The sequence below is a fragment of the Macaca thibetana genome, chromosome 1 (genome assembly GCF_024542745.1).
Source record: "Macaca thibetana thibetana isolate TM-01 chromosome 1, ASM2454274v1, whole genome shotgun sequence".
Lineage (NCBI taxonomy): Eukaryota > Metazoa > Chordata > Mammalia > Primates > Cercopithecidae > Macaca > Macaca thibetana.
The window spans coordinates 205,374,246-205,391,389 of NC_065578.1; positions in this window are offsets into that span (position 1 = coordinate 205,374,246).

Consider the following 17,144-nt stretch of genomic DNA (forward strand, 5'->3'; position numbering starts at 1 on the left):
GATGCAAATTTAAATAACTTTGCATGGAGTCATAGAAAGAAATTGGAATCAATCTTAGAAATCATGTAGTACAATGCTCATTTTTCTTAAGAGTGCACTGAGGTATTTGAAAGTTAATGGAATTACTACTTAAGATTATATAGTTATTTGTTACCAACATTTACAATCCTACCATGTATGAATGTCATTAACATCATCAGTTGGAGGGTGGCAAGAATGCAATGATGAATGACTGAATGTAATAGACTTACTATTGCAAGAGGCTGTCGAGTATGCTACAAATTACAGCCAAATCCATTATCTCATCTCACTAGTAGCACTGTATTCATCAGTTTGTGTTTCTTTATAGAAATACCTGAGGCTGGGTAATTTATAAAGGTTTATTTGGCTTACAGTTCTGCAAGCTCCACGTGAAGCACAGTGCCAGCATCTGCTTCTGCTGAGGGCCTCAAGAAGTTCCCATTATGGTGGAAGGCAAAGAGGAAGCCGTCATGTCACATAGCAGGGGAGGGCACAAGGGGGTGGGAGAAGGTTCCACACTCTTTTAAACAACCAGATCTTGCAAGAAATTACGCATTGCCACAAGGAGGGCACCAAGCCATTCATGAGGGATCTTCTCCTATGACCCAAACACCTCCTACCCACCGCCAACATTAAGGATCACATTCCAACATGTGATTTGGAGGGCATACACTCCAAACCATATCAAGCACTTTTAGCCAAGGATAACACATAAGGGACTTTCCTATTAAGATTAAGTATATGAACAACAAGCATGGCATATGTTCATTGTAGCACTATTCACAATAGCAAAGACATGGAATCAACCCAAATCCCCATCAATGATAGACTGGATAAAGAAAATGTGGTTACATATACACCATGGAATATTATGCAACCATAAAAAGGAATGAGATCATGTCCTTTGCAGTGACATGGATGAAGCTGGAAGCCATTATCCTCAGCAAACTAACACAAAACAGAAGGCCAAACACCACATGTTCTCACTTATAAGTAGGAGCTGAACAATGAGAACACATGGACACAGGGAGAGGAGCAACATACACTGGGGCCTGTTGGGGGAGGGTGTGGGTGGGAGGAGAGCATCAGGAAAAATAGCTTTTGCATGCCGGGCTTACTACTAGGTGATGGGTTGATAGGTGCAGCAAATCGCCATGGCACACGTTTACCTATGTAACAAGCCTGCATATCCTGCACATGTATCCCGGAACTTAAAATTTAAAAAGAAAAAGATAAAGTGTACGTCTGTTTCCCCCTAGATGGTATGTGTCCTTAGGGTTAGAGGGTATGCTTCATTCACATTTGCCTAATGACTAATACTGTGTTTGACCAGAGTTAGTGTTTAGCAAGTTCTCAGTAATTTAAATGGAATGAAAAGGGACCTTTATTCTGTTTTGCTGTAATGAGTGAATTCCTAATTTGAGGTCCATAGGTGATCTTCAGAATGTCTGTGAATTTCCTGAAATTACATTCTAAATTGTACATATGTGTGTGTGTGCACTTATACGTCCCTGCTCACTCCAGGAGATATTACGGTTTTTGGCAGCAGCATCTCAAAGGGATTAAAAGATTAGTTTAGCAAAGGAAAGACTGACATGTCGAATGCATGTGTTGACTCACTGAGTTCCCCTGCAGTCTTCGGAGGTCCTGGAGGTCACGGGGCCAAAACAGCTAGAAACTGGAATTCCTCCAAACAGAAGCTTCAGCATCACTGAAGACAGAGAAATGGCTCAGAGTGATCGTGATGGAGTGGCTCTAACTCTCCAGCACCCATTGGAGAACAAAACAAGATAAATCACAGTGAGCTTAAGGGCAAGAGGCACCAGAGTCTGAATCCACCTTTCTCCAACAGAAGAACTGTGAACAAATATCTGTACCTTCTCTCATTCCTCTTTCTCCATATAGAGATCTGTTATTTCTCTCCACTCAGATGACATTCCTACCTCAATGAATCAATGAAGCATTATTAGAAAGAAAGAAACAAACAAACGTTGAATAAAGTTCAAAATGGAAGTGGTTCATGTGCTTAAAGTATTTAAGCCAGATGTCACATAAAGTATTTCTCACTGAAAAAGGCCCCAGGATTAGCTGACTACTCAAGTCTTTTTTAGAAAACCTAAATGTGTTTAATTGTGAGGAATCTTATGTTGGTTATTTGTCCATGTGGAGACCAAATTCACAAACACCTCCCCCAAGATGTATAATACTTAAAGAACTTACATTTAGTTGGAGATGTTCTGTTTGAAATTAGTTTACTATGTCTACTGATATCTGTTCAAGTTAAAAGTGAAATTGGTTTAATTCCCAGAGCCCATACACACTGACAAGAGTTGAAAATTTTGATACATGCTGGCAGGCAGGAATCAGCTTAGAATTTTAAATATGAAGTGGATATTTCACAAAGCAGATAAAGTGCATGTCTAAGTGATAAATTATTAGGAATGGAGGGAGGGGCAGAGTCAGAATTTTTAAAAATAATTTGGACCCTACATTTATTGCATTTAATTTGCAATATAGAAAGTAAACGCTTCTTCCTCTGAATTCTTACAGAACTTTCTGTTTAACTTAAGCACCCTGTACTTTTTTCACCTTTATTTGCATTATTTGTGTTTGTGTCTTGTCTTCTACTGCCTTGTAATTCCTTGAGGACAGAGCTTTCAGCTTTTATAATATTCATTGTGCTGGAAAATGTTGGAAAGATACAAGAGGATTTTTTTTTCTGAATTAACTTTTTTTTTCTCATTTCCTGTGAATCAACAAAAATGCCAGAAGCAGAACCATATAGATAAGCAGAAATATAGAGCCACGTGAAAGGTGAGAGGAGAACCATCAAAAATTTGTGCTAGTACATTGTATTATTCAAGGTGAGCTAGATAATGCTTTTATGCTGCAGCAACCAAGAAACTTGAAAATGTCAGTGTCTTACCACCCATGAAAAGTTTTAGTTTTATATTTTAACACAATTAAAGTTTTGCTTTCTTATCATGAAATATCCAAAGAGTTTGTTCCTGATTAGATGGCTCTCCAAGGCAGCTCTCTTCCAGGTGAAGACTCAGGGACCCAGGTTGCTTCCTCCTAGTGACTTCATCATTCTCAGCATTGAAACAAAGAGAGAGCATGTAAAGTATTTCTCAAGGAGTTGCAGGGAACAAGTGTCCAAGTAGCACACATAACTTCCACACATGTTCCAGTGGCAATAATGCATTTCATGGCTTCACTTTTAAGGGAGGATCAGATATGTAATCTTATGCCCAGGTTGGGGTATATAAGATGGGTAAAATAGGTTGATAAATGTAAAACATTCTCTGCCACAGTGGCCAAATATCCATTTTATCACTATTTGAGCTTATATGCTCACTCCTTCCCTTAACAACAACAAAAACTCCACATTTCATTGAATCATTGTATCTATTTCAAAGTCCAGGATCTCTCAGTGATGTAAGTTTTTTATTTTCCTCTTCCTAGATTCAAATGTGACTTCTTAAAGCAATCTTTAAGAAAACATAGAAGTTATCTGGTTGTTTATACACACTCAAAACATAATCATTGAATAACGACAGATGCCAACAACAGATACTCCCTGGCGAAAAGGGAAGGGAATAGATAGAAAACACTGGTCTAGAGCATGATGAAATTCTGTAGAGAAGGCTTTGGAATGGCTCCCTACTGTCAGGGTAGGCATAATTATTCAACTAAATCCTGCTCTTCATTTTAAGAAGAAATCTCTTGTCCACTGCTCCCCATGGTTCTTGGTTCAGTCCTTTGCAAAGAGGTTTTTTTTTTTTTCCTCCATTTTCCTCCTTGGCTACAACAGAAATCAGGGTAGGGGAGAATGCTCTCCATGAGCTCTATAAAGCTTTTGCAGTCTGCTTCCTGTCCTTAGGTCAGAGCCCAAAGATTGTATGAGTTGTCTAATAATCAATGGCATTTTTAGTTGGAACATACGTTTTCTTTGGCTGTATATTTCTCTTAAAAATGTATCTGTTGGCTTCCAGTTGGTTCTATATGCCATCAACTATGCCCCAATTTTTTTGTTAGACATAGTTTTCACATCTGCCTTACTTCTTTGCTTTCTCTTCCAAAATTCTTGACTTTAATTTAAAGGCAACTACACTGAGGCTAGTAGGATTGGGAAGACCACACAGGTTAATCTGAGAAGATTCACATTTCATTTTCCAGAGCCTTCAAAGTCTCATTTCATAGTCTTTGGAGTCTAGAAGCAAATGGCTTTATCAGTCTTGCATGACTCTGAATTTCTAGACCAGTATCTGTTTCTTTTCTTTTCCTCTTACAAGTTAGCATTCTCTCTGGAACTCATCTCTTTCTTATAATGCCTTAAAAAACACAGATGGTAGTAGCCAATATGGTTTGGCTCTGTGTCCCCACCAAAATCTCACCTTGAATTGTAATAATCCCCATGTGTCATGGGAGGGACCAGGTGGGAGGTAATTGAAACATGGGGGTGGATTTTACCCATGCTGTTCTCATGATAGTGAATAAGTCTCATGATATCTGATAGTTTTATAAAAAGGAGTTCCCCTGAACAAGCTCTCTTGCCTGCCGCCATGTAAGACATGACTTTGCTCCTCATTCACCTTCTACCATGATTATGAGGCCTCCCCAGTCTTGTGGAACTGTGAGTTAATTAAACCTATTTTTCTTTATAAATTACCCAGTTTTGCATATGCCTTTATTGGCAGTGTAAACACAGAATAATACAGTAGCCAACACAGAGGAATACTTTGAAGCATGTAGCATTGTCTTTGCTACAATCATGTCATAGTCATATTTGAGGATATTGATCTTACCTGATCTGGTCAAATGTTTGCAGGATCTGAGTAAAGACTTTGTTTTCTAACTCACATTGTACAACACTGGAACAACACTTAGTCATTGAGAATGGGAAAGAGTTAGAAAAGATGAAAAACGTGATGCCTAAATTAAAAGAGGCTGCCATTTATTGGGACATAATAAACAAAATGCAGTACATGTGGGCATATATCTTGTATCAGTTCATTTCCACGCTGCTGATAAAGACATACCCGAGACTGGGTAATTTACACAGGAAAAAGGATTTAATGGACTTACAGCTCCATATGGCTGGGGAGGCCTCACAATCATGGTGGAAGGCAAGGAGGAGCAAGCCATGTCTTACATGGATGGTAGAAGCCAAAGAGAGAGAGAGAGCTTGTGCAGGGGAGCTCCTCTTATAAAACCATCAGATCTTGTGAGACTTATTCACTATCATGAGAACAGCATGAGAAAGACCTGCTCCCATAATTCAGTTACCTCCCACTAGGTCCCTCCCACAGCACGTGGGTATTCAAGATGAGATTTTGGTGGGGACACAGACAAATATATCATAGCTCTATCTATCTACCTATCATAACCCATATACCTTACATAAGATATCAGATAAATATATCACAACAACTATATTTTCTGACCCCAAAATTATGACATATTGTCTGACAAAGACTATACTCTTTGAAAACAATGAAACAGGGAAGTCGAAATCATAATTGATTCAGAAAATTCAGGACAGTTGGTTGCTACACATACTGTCTGGGTTAAAGCCCCAGAAGAAATTGGCTGGGAGGACATTCGAAGTCTCCCCAATACCAACCTTTTATGGAGAATTTAGTTTAACCTAGAAGTGGATACTGACAGTAGCAGACAGTCTAAATAAATTTTGTAAAGTTGCATGCAATTAATTCCTCATATAGCTTATTGTCCAATTACTGTCTCCCTCAGTTTTATTCATTTGCTCATTTGTTTAACAAATTTTTTTAGCAGAACCTACACAGGTATTACATCAGATATGAGGGTCACAATGAAAGCAAAAGACTTTTTGCCTCATATAATCTTTAACCTAGTGTGGGAAGCAGGCACTAACCAAATAACCCTGTAACTTAATCTGTAATAATACTCTGAGAAGGGTTATAAAAGCAATTATAGAGCATCAAAGGGTTATAAAGGGAAGACTTGGTCCAATTTGGGAAGGGTCAGGAAAGGCTTCCTGGAGAGAGGGAGTCTCAGCAGAAAATTCAAGGCAGGTGAAGGAGTTGACAAGGTATGGAGGTGGGAGACGGAAGGGCTTCCCAGGCAGGGAGAGTGTTTTGTACCGTACCCAGAAGGCAAGAGAAAGTAAAGCATATTCCATGGGCTCCGAGAGGCTGGTGTAGATAAAGAACAGCTACAGGGTGCAAGGCAGGGGGCAGCTCAGGATAAGGATTGGGTCTTGATGTGGTTTGGCAGTGTCCCCACTCAAATCTCATCTTGAATTGCAATTCCCATAATTCCCACAAGTCATGGGAGGGACCCAAAGGGAGGTAATTGAATCAAGGGGGCAGTTATCCCCATGCTGCTGTTCTCATGATAGTGAGTGAGTTCTCATGAGATCTGATGGTTTTATAAGGGGTTTTCCCCCTTTTGCTCAGCACTTCTCCTTGCTGCCATCAGGTAAAGAAGGACATATTTGCTTCCCCTTCTACCATGATTGCAAGTTTCCTGAGGCCTCCCCAGGCCTGTGTAACTGTGAGTCAATTAAACCTCTTTCCTTTATAAATTACCAAGTCTCGGGTATGTCTTTATTCACAGCATGAGAACAGACTAATACAGTAAATTGGTATCGGAGAGAGTGGGGATGCTGCTATAAGGATACCCAAAAATGTGGAAGTGATTCTGGAACTGGGTAACAGGCAGAGGTTGGAACAGTTTGGAGACTCAGAAGAAGACAGGAAAATGTGGAAAAGTTTGGAACTTTCTAGAGACTTGTTGAATGGCTTTGACCAAAATATTGATCGTGATATGGACAATGAAGTCCAGGCTGAGGTGTCTCAGAGGGAGATGAGGAACTTGTTGGGAACCACAGCAAAGGTGACTCTTGTTATGCTTTAGCAGAGATATTGGTGGCATTTTGCCCCACCCTAGAGATCTGTGCAACTTTGAACTTAAGTGAGATGATTTAGGGTAACTGGTGGAAGAAATTTCTAAGCAGCAAAGCATTCAAGAGGAAGCAGAACATAACAGTTTGGAAAATTTGCAGCCCAATGATACAGCAGAAAAGAAAAACTCATTTTCTGAGGATAAATTCAAGCCTAGTGCAGAAATTAGCATAAGAAATGAGGAGCCAAAGGTTAATCACCAAGGTAATGGAGAAAATGTCTCCAGGGCATGTCAGAGGTCTTCACAGCAGCCCCTCCTATCACAGGCTCGGAGGCCTAGAAGGAAAAAATGTTTTTTGAACTGGTCCCAGGGCACCTCTGCTGCTCTGTGCAGCCTTAGGACTTGGTGCCCTTTGTCCCAGCTGTACCTAAAAGGGGCCAATGTACAGCTCAGGCCATTGCTTCATAGGGTGCAAGCCCAAAGCCTTGGCAGCTTCCACATATTGTTGAGCCTGTGGGTGTGCAGAAGTCAAGAACTGAGGTTTGGAAACCACCATCTAGATTTCAGAGGATTTATGGAAACCCTTGGATGTCCAGGCAAAAGTTTGCTGCAGGGGCAGAGCTTTCACTGAGAACCTCTGCGAGGGCAGTGCGGAAGGGAAATGTGCAGTGGAATCCCTGCACAGAATCTCCACTGGAGCACTGCCTGGTGGAGCTGTGAGAAGATGGCCATCATCCTCCAGAGACCAGAATGATAGATCCCCTAACAGCTTGCAGCTTGCACCATGTGTCAGGAAAGACCATAGGCACTCAACACCAGCCCATGAAAGCAGCCTGGATGGGGGTTGTACCCTGCAGAGCCACAGGGGCAGAGCTACCCAAGGCCATGGGAGCCTACCTCTTGCATCAGTGTGACCTAAATGTGAGACATGGAATCAAAGATCATTTCAGAGCTTTAAGATTTGACTGCCCCACTGGATTTTGGACTTGCATGGGGCCTGTAGCCCCTTTGTTTTGACCAATTTCTTCCATTTGGAATAGGTGTTTTTACCCAATGTCTGTACCCCCATTGTATCTAAAAAGTAACTGATTTGCTTTTGATTTTACAGGCTCATAGGCAGAAGTGACTTCTCTTGTCTCAGGTGGACTTTGGACTTGGACTTTTGGGTTAATGCTGGAATGAGTTAAGACTTTGGGTGACTGTTGGGAGGCATGATTGTGTTTTGAAATGAGAGAACATGAGATTTGGGAGGGGTGTGGCTGTGCCCCCACCCAAATTTCATCTTGAATTATAGCTCTCATAATCCCCACATGTTGTGGGAGGGACCTGGTGGGAGGTAATTGAATCATGGGGATGGTAACACCCATGCTGCTAGTCTCATGATAGAGAGTGAGATTCGATGGTTTTATAAAGGACTGTTCCCCCTTTTGCTCAGTACTTCTTCTTCTTGCCATTACGTGAAGGATTTGTTTGCTTCCCCTATCACCATGATTGTAAGTTTCCTGAGGCCTCCCCAGCCCTGTGGAACTGTGAGTCAATTAAACATCTTTCCTTTATAAATTACCCAGTCCTGAGTATATCTTTATTAGCAGCATGAGAAGGGACTAATACAGGTCTCTTGCTTAAATAAATAAGATACCATTGAAAGAACTTTACGTGGGAAAGTGACGTTATCAAATGGCCTTTGCAAGGATTGCTCTGGCTAAGGAGGTAGAGGGAGTGAATGTGGTGGGGAGCCAGTTAGGATTCTACTTCAGTATTCCAAGAAGTAATAATGGTGGCTTTATTTACAAAGCTCTTTGTGGCGTCTCCCCTCTCCACCTATTACAGCCTCCCCATCCATACTGTGCCCTCCAAACAGGTTGTGTCTTATACCTCCAGGGCTTTGTACCTATTGCTTTTTCCTTCTTTAACTCCTTCTTCTTGTTTTTCTGGCTAATTTCTATTTATTTTTCAAAACTAATTTGTGTCATTGTATTAGTCCATTTTCATGCTGTTATAAATAACTATGTGAGACTGGGTAATTTATGAAGAAAGGAGGTTTAATTGACTCACAGTTCTGCAGGCTACATAGGAAGCATGACTGGGAGGCCTCAGGAAACTTACAATCATGGTAGAAGGTGAAGAGGAAGCAAGCAGCTTCTTCACAGGGCGACAGGAGAGAGAGAGAGAGTGAGGGGGGAAGTGCCACACCTTTAAACCATCAGATCTTATGAGAACTCACTCACTATTATGAGAACGGCATGAGTATCAGGGGAAATTCAGCCCCCGATATTTCACATGGGTCCTTTTCTATTTTCCCTAAGTGTCGACTGGTCTAAGAAATAAAGGGGAAGTGTACAAAAGAGAGAAATTTTAAAGCTGGGTGTCTGGGGGAGACATCACGTGTCGGCAGGTTCCATGATGCCCCCTGAGTCGTAAAACCAGCAAGCTTTTATTAGCAATTTTCAGAGGGGAGGGAGTGTACGAATAGGGTATGGGTCACAGAGATCACATGTTTTAAGGGCAACAAAAGATCACAGGCAGGAGGTCATGGCGAGATCACAAGATCAGGGCAAAACTAGAATCACTAATGAACTTCCATGTCCCACTGTGCACGCACTGTCAAGGTTCAAGAGCAGAGAACCAGTCTGACTAGAATTTGCCAGGCTGGAATTTCTTAATCCTAGCAAGCCTGGGGGCACTGCAGGAGATTAGGACCTGTTTCATCACTATCTACACCTGCATAGGGCAGACACCCCCAAAGCGGCCATCTTAGAGGCCTCCTCTGGGAATGCATTCTTTTCCCAGGGAAGTTAATTACTAATATTCCTTACTGGGGAAAGAATTCAGTGATATTTATCTTACACGTTTTTGGTAATAAGAGAAATATGGCTCTGTCCTGCTCGCCCACAGGCAGCCAGACTTTAAGGTTATCTCCCTTGTTTCCCGAAAATCGCTGTTATGCTGTTCTTAAGGTGCCAGATTTCATATTGTTCAAATACACATGCTCTACAAACAATTTGTGCAGTTAGCACAATCATCACAGGGTCCTGAGGTGACATTCATCCTCAGCTTATGAAGATGACAGGATTAAGAGATTAAAGACAGGCATAGGAAATTACAAGAGTATTGATTGGGGAAGGGATAAATGTCCATGAAATCTTCACAATTTATGTTCTTCTGCTGTGGCTTCAGCTTGTCCCACCATTCAGGGTCCCTGACTTCCCACACACATGGGGGAAATCCACCCCCATGATCTAGTTGCCTTCCACTAGGTCCCTCCCCTGACACATGGGGATTACAATTCGACATGAGAGTTGTGTGGGGACACAGAGCCAAACCATATCAGTCATCTAATCTAGGATGCCTTATCTGACACTCTCTGGTGCCCCATCTTCTTCACTCTTTCTCCAGTACTGACTTATAAATCCCTCCTGCATGCTTCCCTAGTGTCATTTGCATGCATCCACCATGGCCCATGTTGCACTATATTGCAATTGTTTGTCTGCTTATTTATTATATTACAGGTTTATTAAGGGCAGAAAATGACTATCTTATTTGTATTACTAGCCTCCAGCTTAGAACCTAGCACACAGCATGTACTCAATAAATTTTTATTTAATTAATTTAAAAATAGACATATATGTAAATGTCCTAAATATTTCAGGAAACTTGGACCTTTTATAAAAAAAAAATCATTATCATGTCAAAAAACACATTTTTAATAAAGTTATTTTTAAAAGTTAATGAGTTAAACTTTCATTTGGTGGTTTAAAAAATACAGTTATTATCCATGGGGGATTGATTTCAGGACAACCCTTTTATCCCCGAACCCCACCAAAATCTGCAGATGCTCATGTCTGCTCAAATAATTTGCATATAAACTACACACATTCTCCCGAATGTTTTAAATCATCCGTAGATTACTTATAATACCTAATGCAATGTAAATGCTGTGTAAACAGTTGTTATAACATGCTGGGTTTTTTCATTGTTTTTATTTTTATTTTTACAATTTCAAATTTTATTTTAGATTCAGGGGGTACATGTGCAGGTTTGTTATCTGGGTATATTGTGTGTTATGTGTTGATTTTTAAATTTGTGTTCTTTTGTACTGTGTTTTTTTCCAAATAGTTTTCATCTGAGACTGGTTGACTCCAACAATGCAGAACTCAGAAATACAGAGGGCTGACTGTAAGCTAGAAACATATATGCAGAATATATTCCGCATTTAAAAGTAGCATATGATTAGCTTGGCTTTCAACCCAGAACTCATTTGAAGAAATCTACTCATTGAGGTTTTAGTATGGTAAGAAAATGAAAAGCACATAACTTCATTCAGGCAGTGAGTATAATTCCTTTAGACAGAGGGTACGGATATATTGACTGGTTGCTATTGAAACCTTGGTCTCAGAACTGAAATCAATCAAAAGTGAAGACAGTGCCAACCCAAGCAAAATGAAGCCAGTGCATGATCATTTCTATCCTTGACCCCTTTCCTTCAAATTAACCCAGGAACCATAAAGAAGACAGAAGGGGAAAAGCATTTTTACATGTTACATTTCTGAATATATCCTGATAAATGTGTTAGCTTTGATATAATTACACAAATGTTTTGAAAAAGAAAAATAGATAAACATATATAAAATTGTGTATCAGGAATATATCTACATGCAGATAGGATGTAGCAAATTTTGGAATGCCAACAATTAGAAAAGCCAGTATATAATATTTTTAAAGACATCAGAAAGCTGTGGAAGGAATATGTATTAGGTGAATTAATAATCTAGAGAATTAATTCTATTCTAAGATGAGCTGATGGTTGCCAACAGCCATTTGTTTGTTTTTTGTTGATTTGTTTTATACTGGGGAGCACTTGCCAATTTGGAATGTAGGCCAAAGGTTGAAAAAGACCCTGGAAGAGGGCCTTTTCCCAAGATCAATGAAATTAGTGTGGATTTTAGTGATCGAACAGAAATGGGGGACAAATTGGAAACTTAAAGGGCCCCAAGTTTTCCTCATGGAATATTTACTAAGTTCTGGGGTTGGGTGAGAAGTGGAAGAAATAGGTCAAAACTTCTAAAGACAGAAGAAGCCATATCTTAGTGGTGATTAAGCAACAAAGACTCACTGAGAGAGGGTCTGACTCAAAAATGCCAACAGTCTCTCTCTTAAGCTATTTAGCAATTTTTAAAGCTGTAAAGGTAGGTGGCTGGAGACCTGGGTTGGGGATCTCTGAAGGGCAGGGATAGATTTCTTGCTGTGAAAACTCTGGGAGGACAATTCATAAAGAAAAAGGGAAAAGTAGAGCTAGAACCTTACTAAAACTGCAATTAAACCTCAAGCCAGTTTACTCTCTGATTAGGTTAAGATGGCTGATTAACAGAAGAAGAAAATATTTTCTTCTGGGGAATACAATCATCTGAAGGCTCCACAGTGTTTCAAATCAAAACATCTAGAATAGGGAAAAATTACTAGACAAGCAAATAAGCAAGAAAATATGACCAAAAATCAACAGAAAAATAGACAATAGAGGCATACTCACAGATGACCTCAATATTGGAGCTAACGGATAAGAACTTTAACATAGCTATGATGAATATGTTAAAGAACCACAGAAGCTCTTTAAAAAATGTTTAAATGCAGTCCATATACAGCAGTTTCTTACTGAGGGATCTGAAGAGCAGTCTGAAATTAGCGTGTAAAAATGCTTCCACATGGTTTTGAGACACTCACATCTCTAAGGTGTGTAGTTCACTAATCATCTACATCAGCCTCATCAAGTTTTCTTATTAAAATTTAGCTTGTCAGACCTACTTGGCGGGGGAACCCTCCCTATAATTGGATAGGATATGAGAGCCTGCATTTTGAAGGAGCGTCTGAGGTGATTCTGAAGAACTATAAACTTTAAGAACAAGGAGCATAGAGAATTTCTGCTATTGCCTTTTGTGATTCTGAGGATTCTGAATATCCTAGGCAGAGCTGGTCTTAAGATCTTACTGATATTCTTGAGGCACCCACAATGTCTACAGGTTATAATAAAATCAGCTTACACCAAATTGTACCACACATGCACAGTTATTAAACAACCAGCATTTACTAGCAAATGTCCAGAAAAATGTTTATATGGCCTGTTTTGTCACTCACGCAAAGGGCAGCATTCTGTTCTTATAGGCCCTCTAACCACAAAAAAACATAAAAAGCTCACTCAGAAGCAACAATATTCTAGAGCAGGATTCTTTGCTCGGCTCACTGCAACCTCCGCCTCCCGGGTTCAAGTGATTCTCCTGCCTCAGCCTCCCAAGTAGCTGGGATTACAAGCAAGCGCCACCATGCCCAGCTAATTTTTGTATTTTTATTAAAGACGGCTTTCACCATAGTTGTCAGGCTGGTCTCAAACTCCTGACCTCGGGTGATCCACCCACTTCAGCTTCCCAAAGTGCTGGAATTACAGGCTTGAGCCACTGCGCCCTGCCCTACTAATCTTAGAGTTGACATCAGTCAACTAAAATTATATAAAAGTTTGCTGGAAAAAGGATGGCAAATTTTGGTACTATCCCTAAGAATAGAAGTTAAATCCTGGGTAACCTGATGGAGAGGATCTCTGAACTATTGTATCCAATCCACATATCATGTATATCTGTAATTCCCCAAGGAAAACTAATTTCTTACACTTATAGATGCCATTTAAAAAGCAAAATTTTCACCAGTGAGAACCTACTTCTGATATTCACTGTGCCAAAATGCAAAGCATTAGGTGTTAATTGACATATGGATAATAGAAGAACCTATGGTAGCTGTTCGGCAATGTTGCATTTATGGTATAATGCTGGTTGACCACAGCTGGTTGGAAGAGTAGTTTGCTGGCCTCAACTAGTGAATGCACACCTGGTATCACATGGCCCAAGCCAAAATATTTAATTTGAGAGTTATAGCCATAAAGAGAACTGTCTGGAGAGGTGAGGGTACCAAGGGGTAAAGAGATAAAAGAGGTTCCCCTGTAGCATTTGGTGTTAGCAGTGGCAGTAATTGCAATGGCTGACAAAGTCCAGATCCAGAAGCTTCCTGAGATGTTATGGAAATGGCTACATTTGACAAGTGGAAATGTTACAGAAGTGACAATAATGATCATTGCAATATTTACTGAGCACTAAACTCAGACTCTGCACTGTGCTAACTTCTTAATTGTTCAATTCATTTAATCTTTATAATAACCATTTGAGATTGATGTGAAAAATGAGGATTGGAGGAGTTAAATACATTTCCCAGTTTATCCAGCTGGTGAGTGGAGAAGCCAGTATTTAAGCCATTGTATTTGATTCCAAACCCCAAGCTATTTATTTTTAAAAAGGGAGAGGAGATTGATGTGGCTTAGCAACAGCACATGTAAAATTTAAATAGGGATTTTAGTCAACATGAAACTTAGGTATGAATCAACAGTTTCATGTAGCTGTCAAAAAGCTGAAGTCAACCTTTAGCTGCACTGCTAATTATATTAGCTCAGATCTATTGAGTACAGGGCATGTGCTAAGCACTTTACATGTATTAATTCATTGTATCTTTACAACAGTCTTACAGGGTCCTCCCTTTTATATTGATGAGGGAACTGATAGAAAGGTTACAGACCTTACCCAGAGTTACGGCAGCCTAAGAGACAGAATGTGGTGATTAAATGGGGAGAGGCCTATATTCTTGTTAGGCCTGAATCTTACCCAAAGTTTACACAATGGGATTTTAAAAGCAAGGGGAAGATTTTGAGCTAAAAAACTTCAGTCATTGTTTACATTAGTGGTTCTCAAACATTAGTGTGCATAAAGTTTGTCTGGGGAATTCAATGAAATTTACAGTTCGCATGCCCACATTGAGAGGTGATGATTCAGAATTAGCATTTAAACAACTGTCATGAGTGATCTCCTGTCGGGTTGTGCTCAATGATCCCCTAAGGATGCTCTGAGAAACATTTGATAAGGTGTTCTTTGTAATCGTTCAAGACTTGCTTAAGATGAGATACTTCAGGTATAAGGAAAAAAGGAGTTTTGTCCTATGTCTCAGAAAAAGGGATTAAAAGCTTTCTGGCACACACGAAAGTGTGTATGCGTTCGCACATACACACAGAAAGAGAGAGAGCACCTTATTTCTAAGGATCTCACAAAAAGAAGAGTCAAATTTGTGTAAAATTATGGAGGATCTTATTTTTAATTTATACATCCAGGTATTACTTGTTACTTTTAAAATAATGGCCTTGTAGTTTTATTATTATAACAGCTATACAATAACAATACAGCAAGTGAGAATATTTTATCCAAAAAAATCACTACCCAGAACAATGTCAAGATTTCTCCCTGTGCTTTCTTCTATGAGTTTGATAGTGTCAGGTCTTATGTTTAAGTCTTCGATCCATCTTGAGTTGATTTTTGTATATGGTGTGAAATAAGGGTCAAATGTCATTCTTCTGCATGTGGTTATCCGGTTTTCCCAATACCATTTATTAAAGAGACTTTTCTTTCCCCATTGTATGTTCTTAGCATCTTTGCCAAAGATCATTTGACTAAATGTGCCTGTTTATTTCTGGGCTCTTACTTTTGTTCCATTAGGGTATAGGTCTGTTTTCATGGCAGTAGCATGCTGTTTTGATTACTATAGCTTTGCAGTGCATTTTGAACTCATTTAGTGTGATGCCTCCACCTTCATCGTTTTTGCTCAAGATTGCTTTGGCTTTTCAGGGTCTTACATGGTTCCACACAAATTTCAAGAGTGTTTTTTCTATTTTGTAAAAAATGTCATTGGAATTTTGATAGGGATTGCATTGAATCTGTGGATAACTTGGGGTGCTATAGACATTTTAACAATACTAATCTTCCAATCCATGAACATGGGATATATTTCCATTTATTTGTGTCACCTTAAATTTCTTTCATCAATGTTTTAAAATCAGCGAACAAATCTTTTACCTCTTTGGTTAAATTTAGTCCTAAAATTTTTAATTTTTTTGGTAGCTATTATAAATGGGATTTATTTCTTGAAATATTTTTTCATATCTTTGTAGATAGTGTATGGTGTATAGGAAAGCAATTGAGTTTTGTATGTTGATTTTGTATCCTGTAACTTTATTGAATTTATTTATTAGTTCTAATAGTTTTTTGTTGGAGATTTTAGGGAGATATATATATCATATATATGATATATTATATATATATATATGATAATGTCATCTGCCAAAAAAGACAATTTTACTTCATTCTTTCCAATTTGGATTTCTTTTGTTTCTTTTCTTGTCCAGTTGATCTCACTAGGACTTCTAGTACTATACTGAATAAAAATGATGAGAGTGACATCTTTGTCTTGTTCCAAATCTTAGAGGAAACATTTTTAACTTTTCATCATTGAGTATAATGTTAGCTGTGGGTTTTATACATGGATTTTATTATGTTGAGTTATATTCGTTTTATGCCTAATTTGTTGAGAGCTTTTATCATGGCAGGATATTTAATTTTGTCAAGTGCTTTTTCTACATTTAATAAGATGATCATATGGTTTTGTGTCCTTCACTCTGTTGATGTGGTATATCACAATGATTTGTGTATATTAATCAATTCTTGCATCCCAGGGATAAATCCCACAAAATCATGGTGTAAGATCCCTTCAATATGCTGTTGAATTTGGTTTGACAGTATTTTGTTGAGGACTTTTGCATCTATGTTCATCAGGGATATTGGTCTATAGTTTTCCTTTTTTGTTGCCTTCTTCTCTGGCTTCAGTATTATGGTAAGCTGGCTTCTTCAAATAAATTCAAAAGTCTTCCCTTCTCTTCAAGTTTTTGGAAGAGTTTGAGAAGTTTTGGCATTAACTCATTCTTAAATGTTTTTCAGAATTCATCAGTGAAGCCATTAGGTGCTGGACTTTTCTTTCTTGGGAGGATTTTTGTTACTGGTTCAATCTTCTTACTAATTATAGGCCTATTCAGATTTTCTATGTCTTCATTAGTTAGTCTGGGTAGTTGTATGCTTCTAGGAATTTATCCATTTTTTTCTAGGTTATCCAGTTTGTCAGTGTATAGTTGTTCATAGTAGCTTCTTAAGATACTTTGTATTTCTATGGTATCAGTTGCAATGCTTCCTTTTTCAGTTCTGATTTACTTGAATATTCTCTCTTTTTTCTAGATTGTCTAGCTAAAGGTTTGTCAATTTTGCTTTTTTTTAAAAAAATCAACTCTTCACTTCACAATTTTTTGGATACGACCCCCAAAGCACACT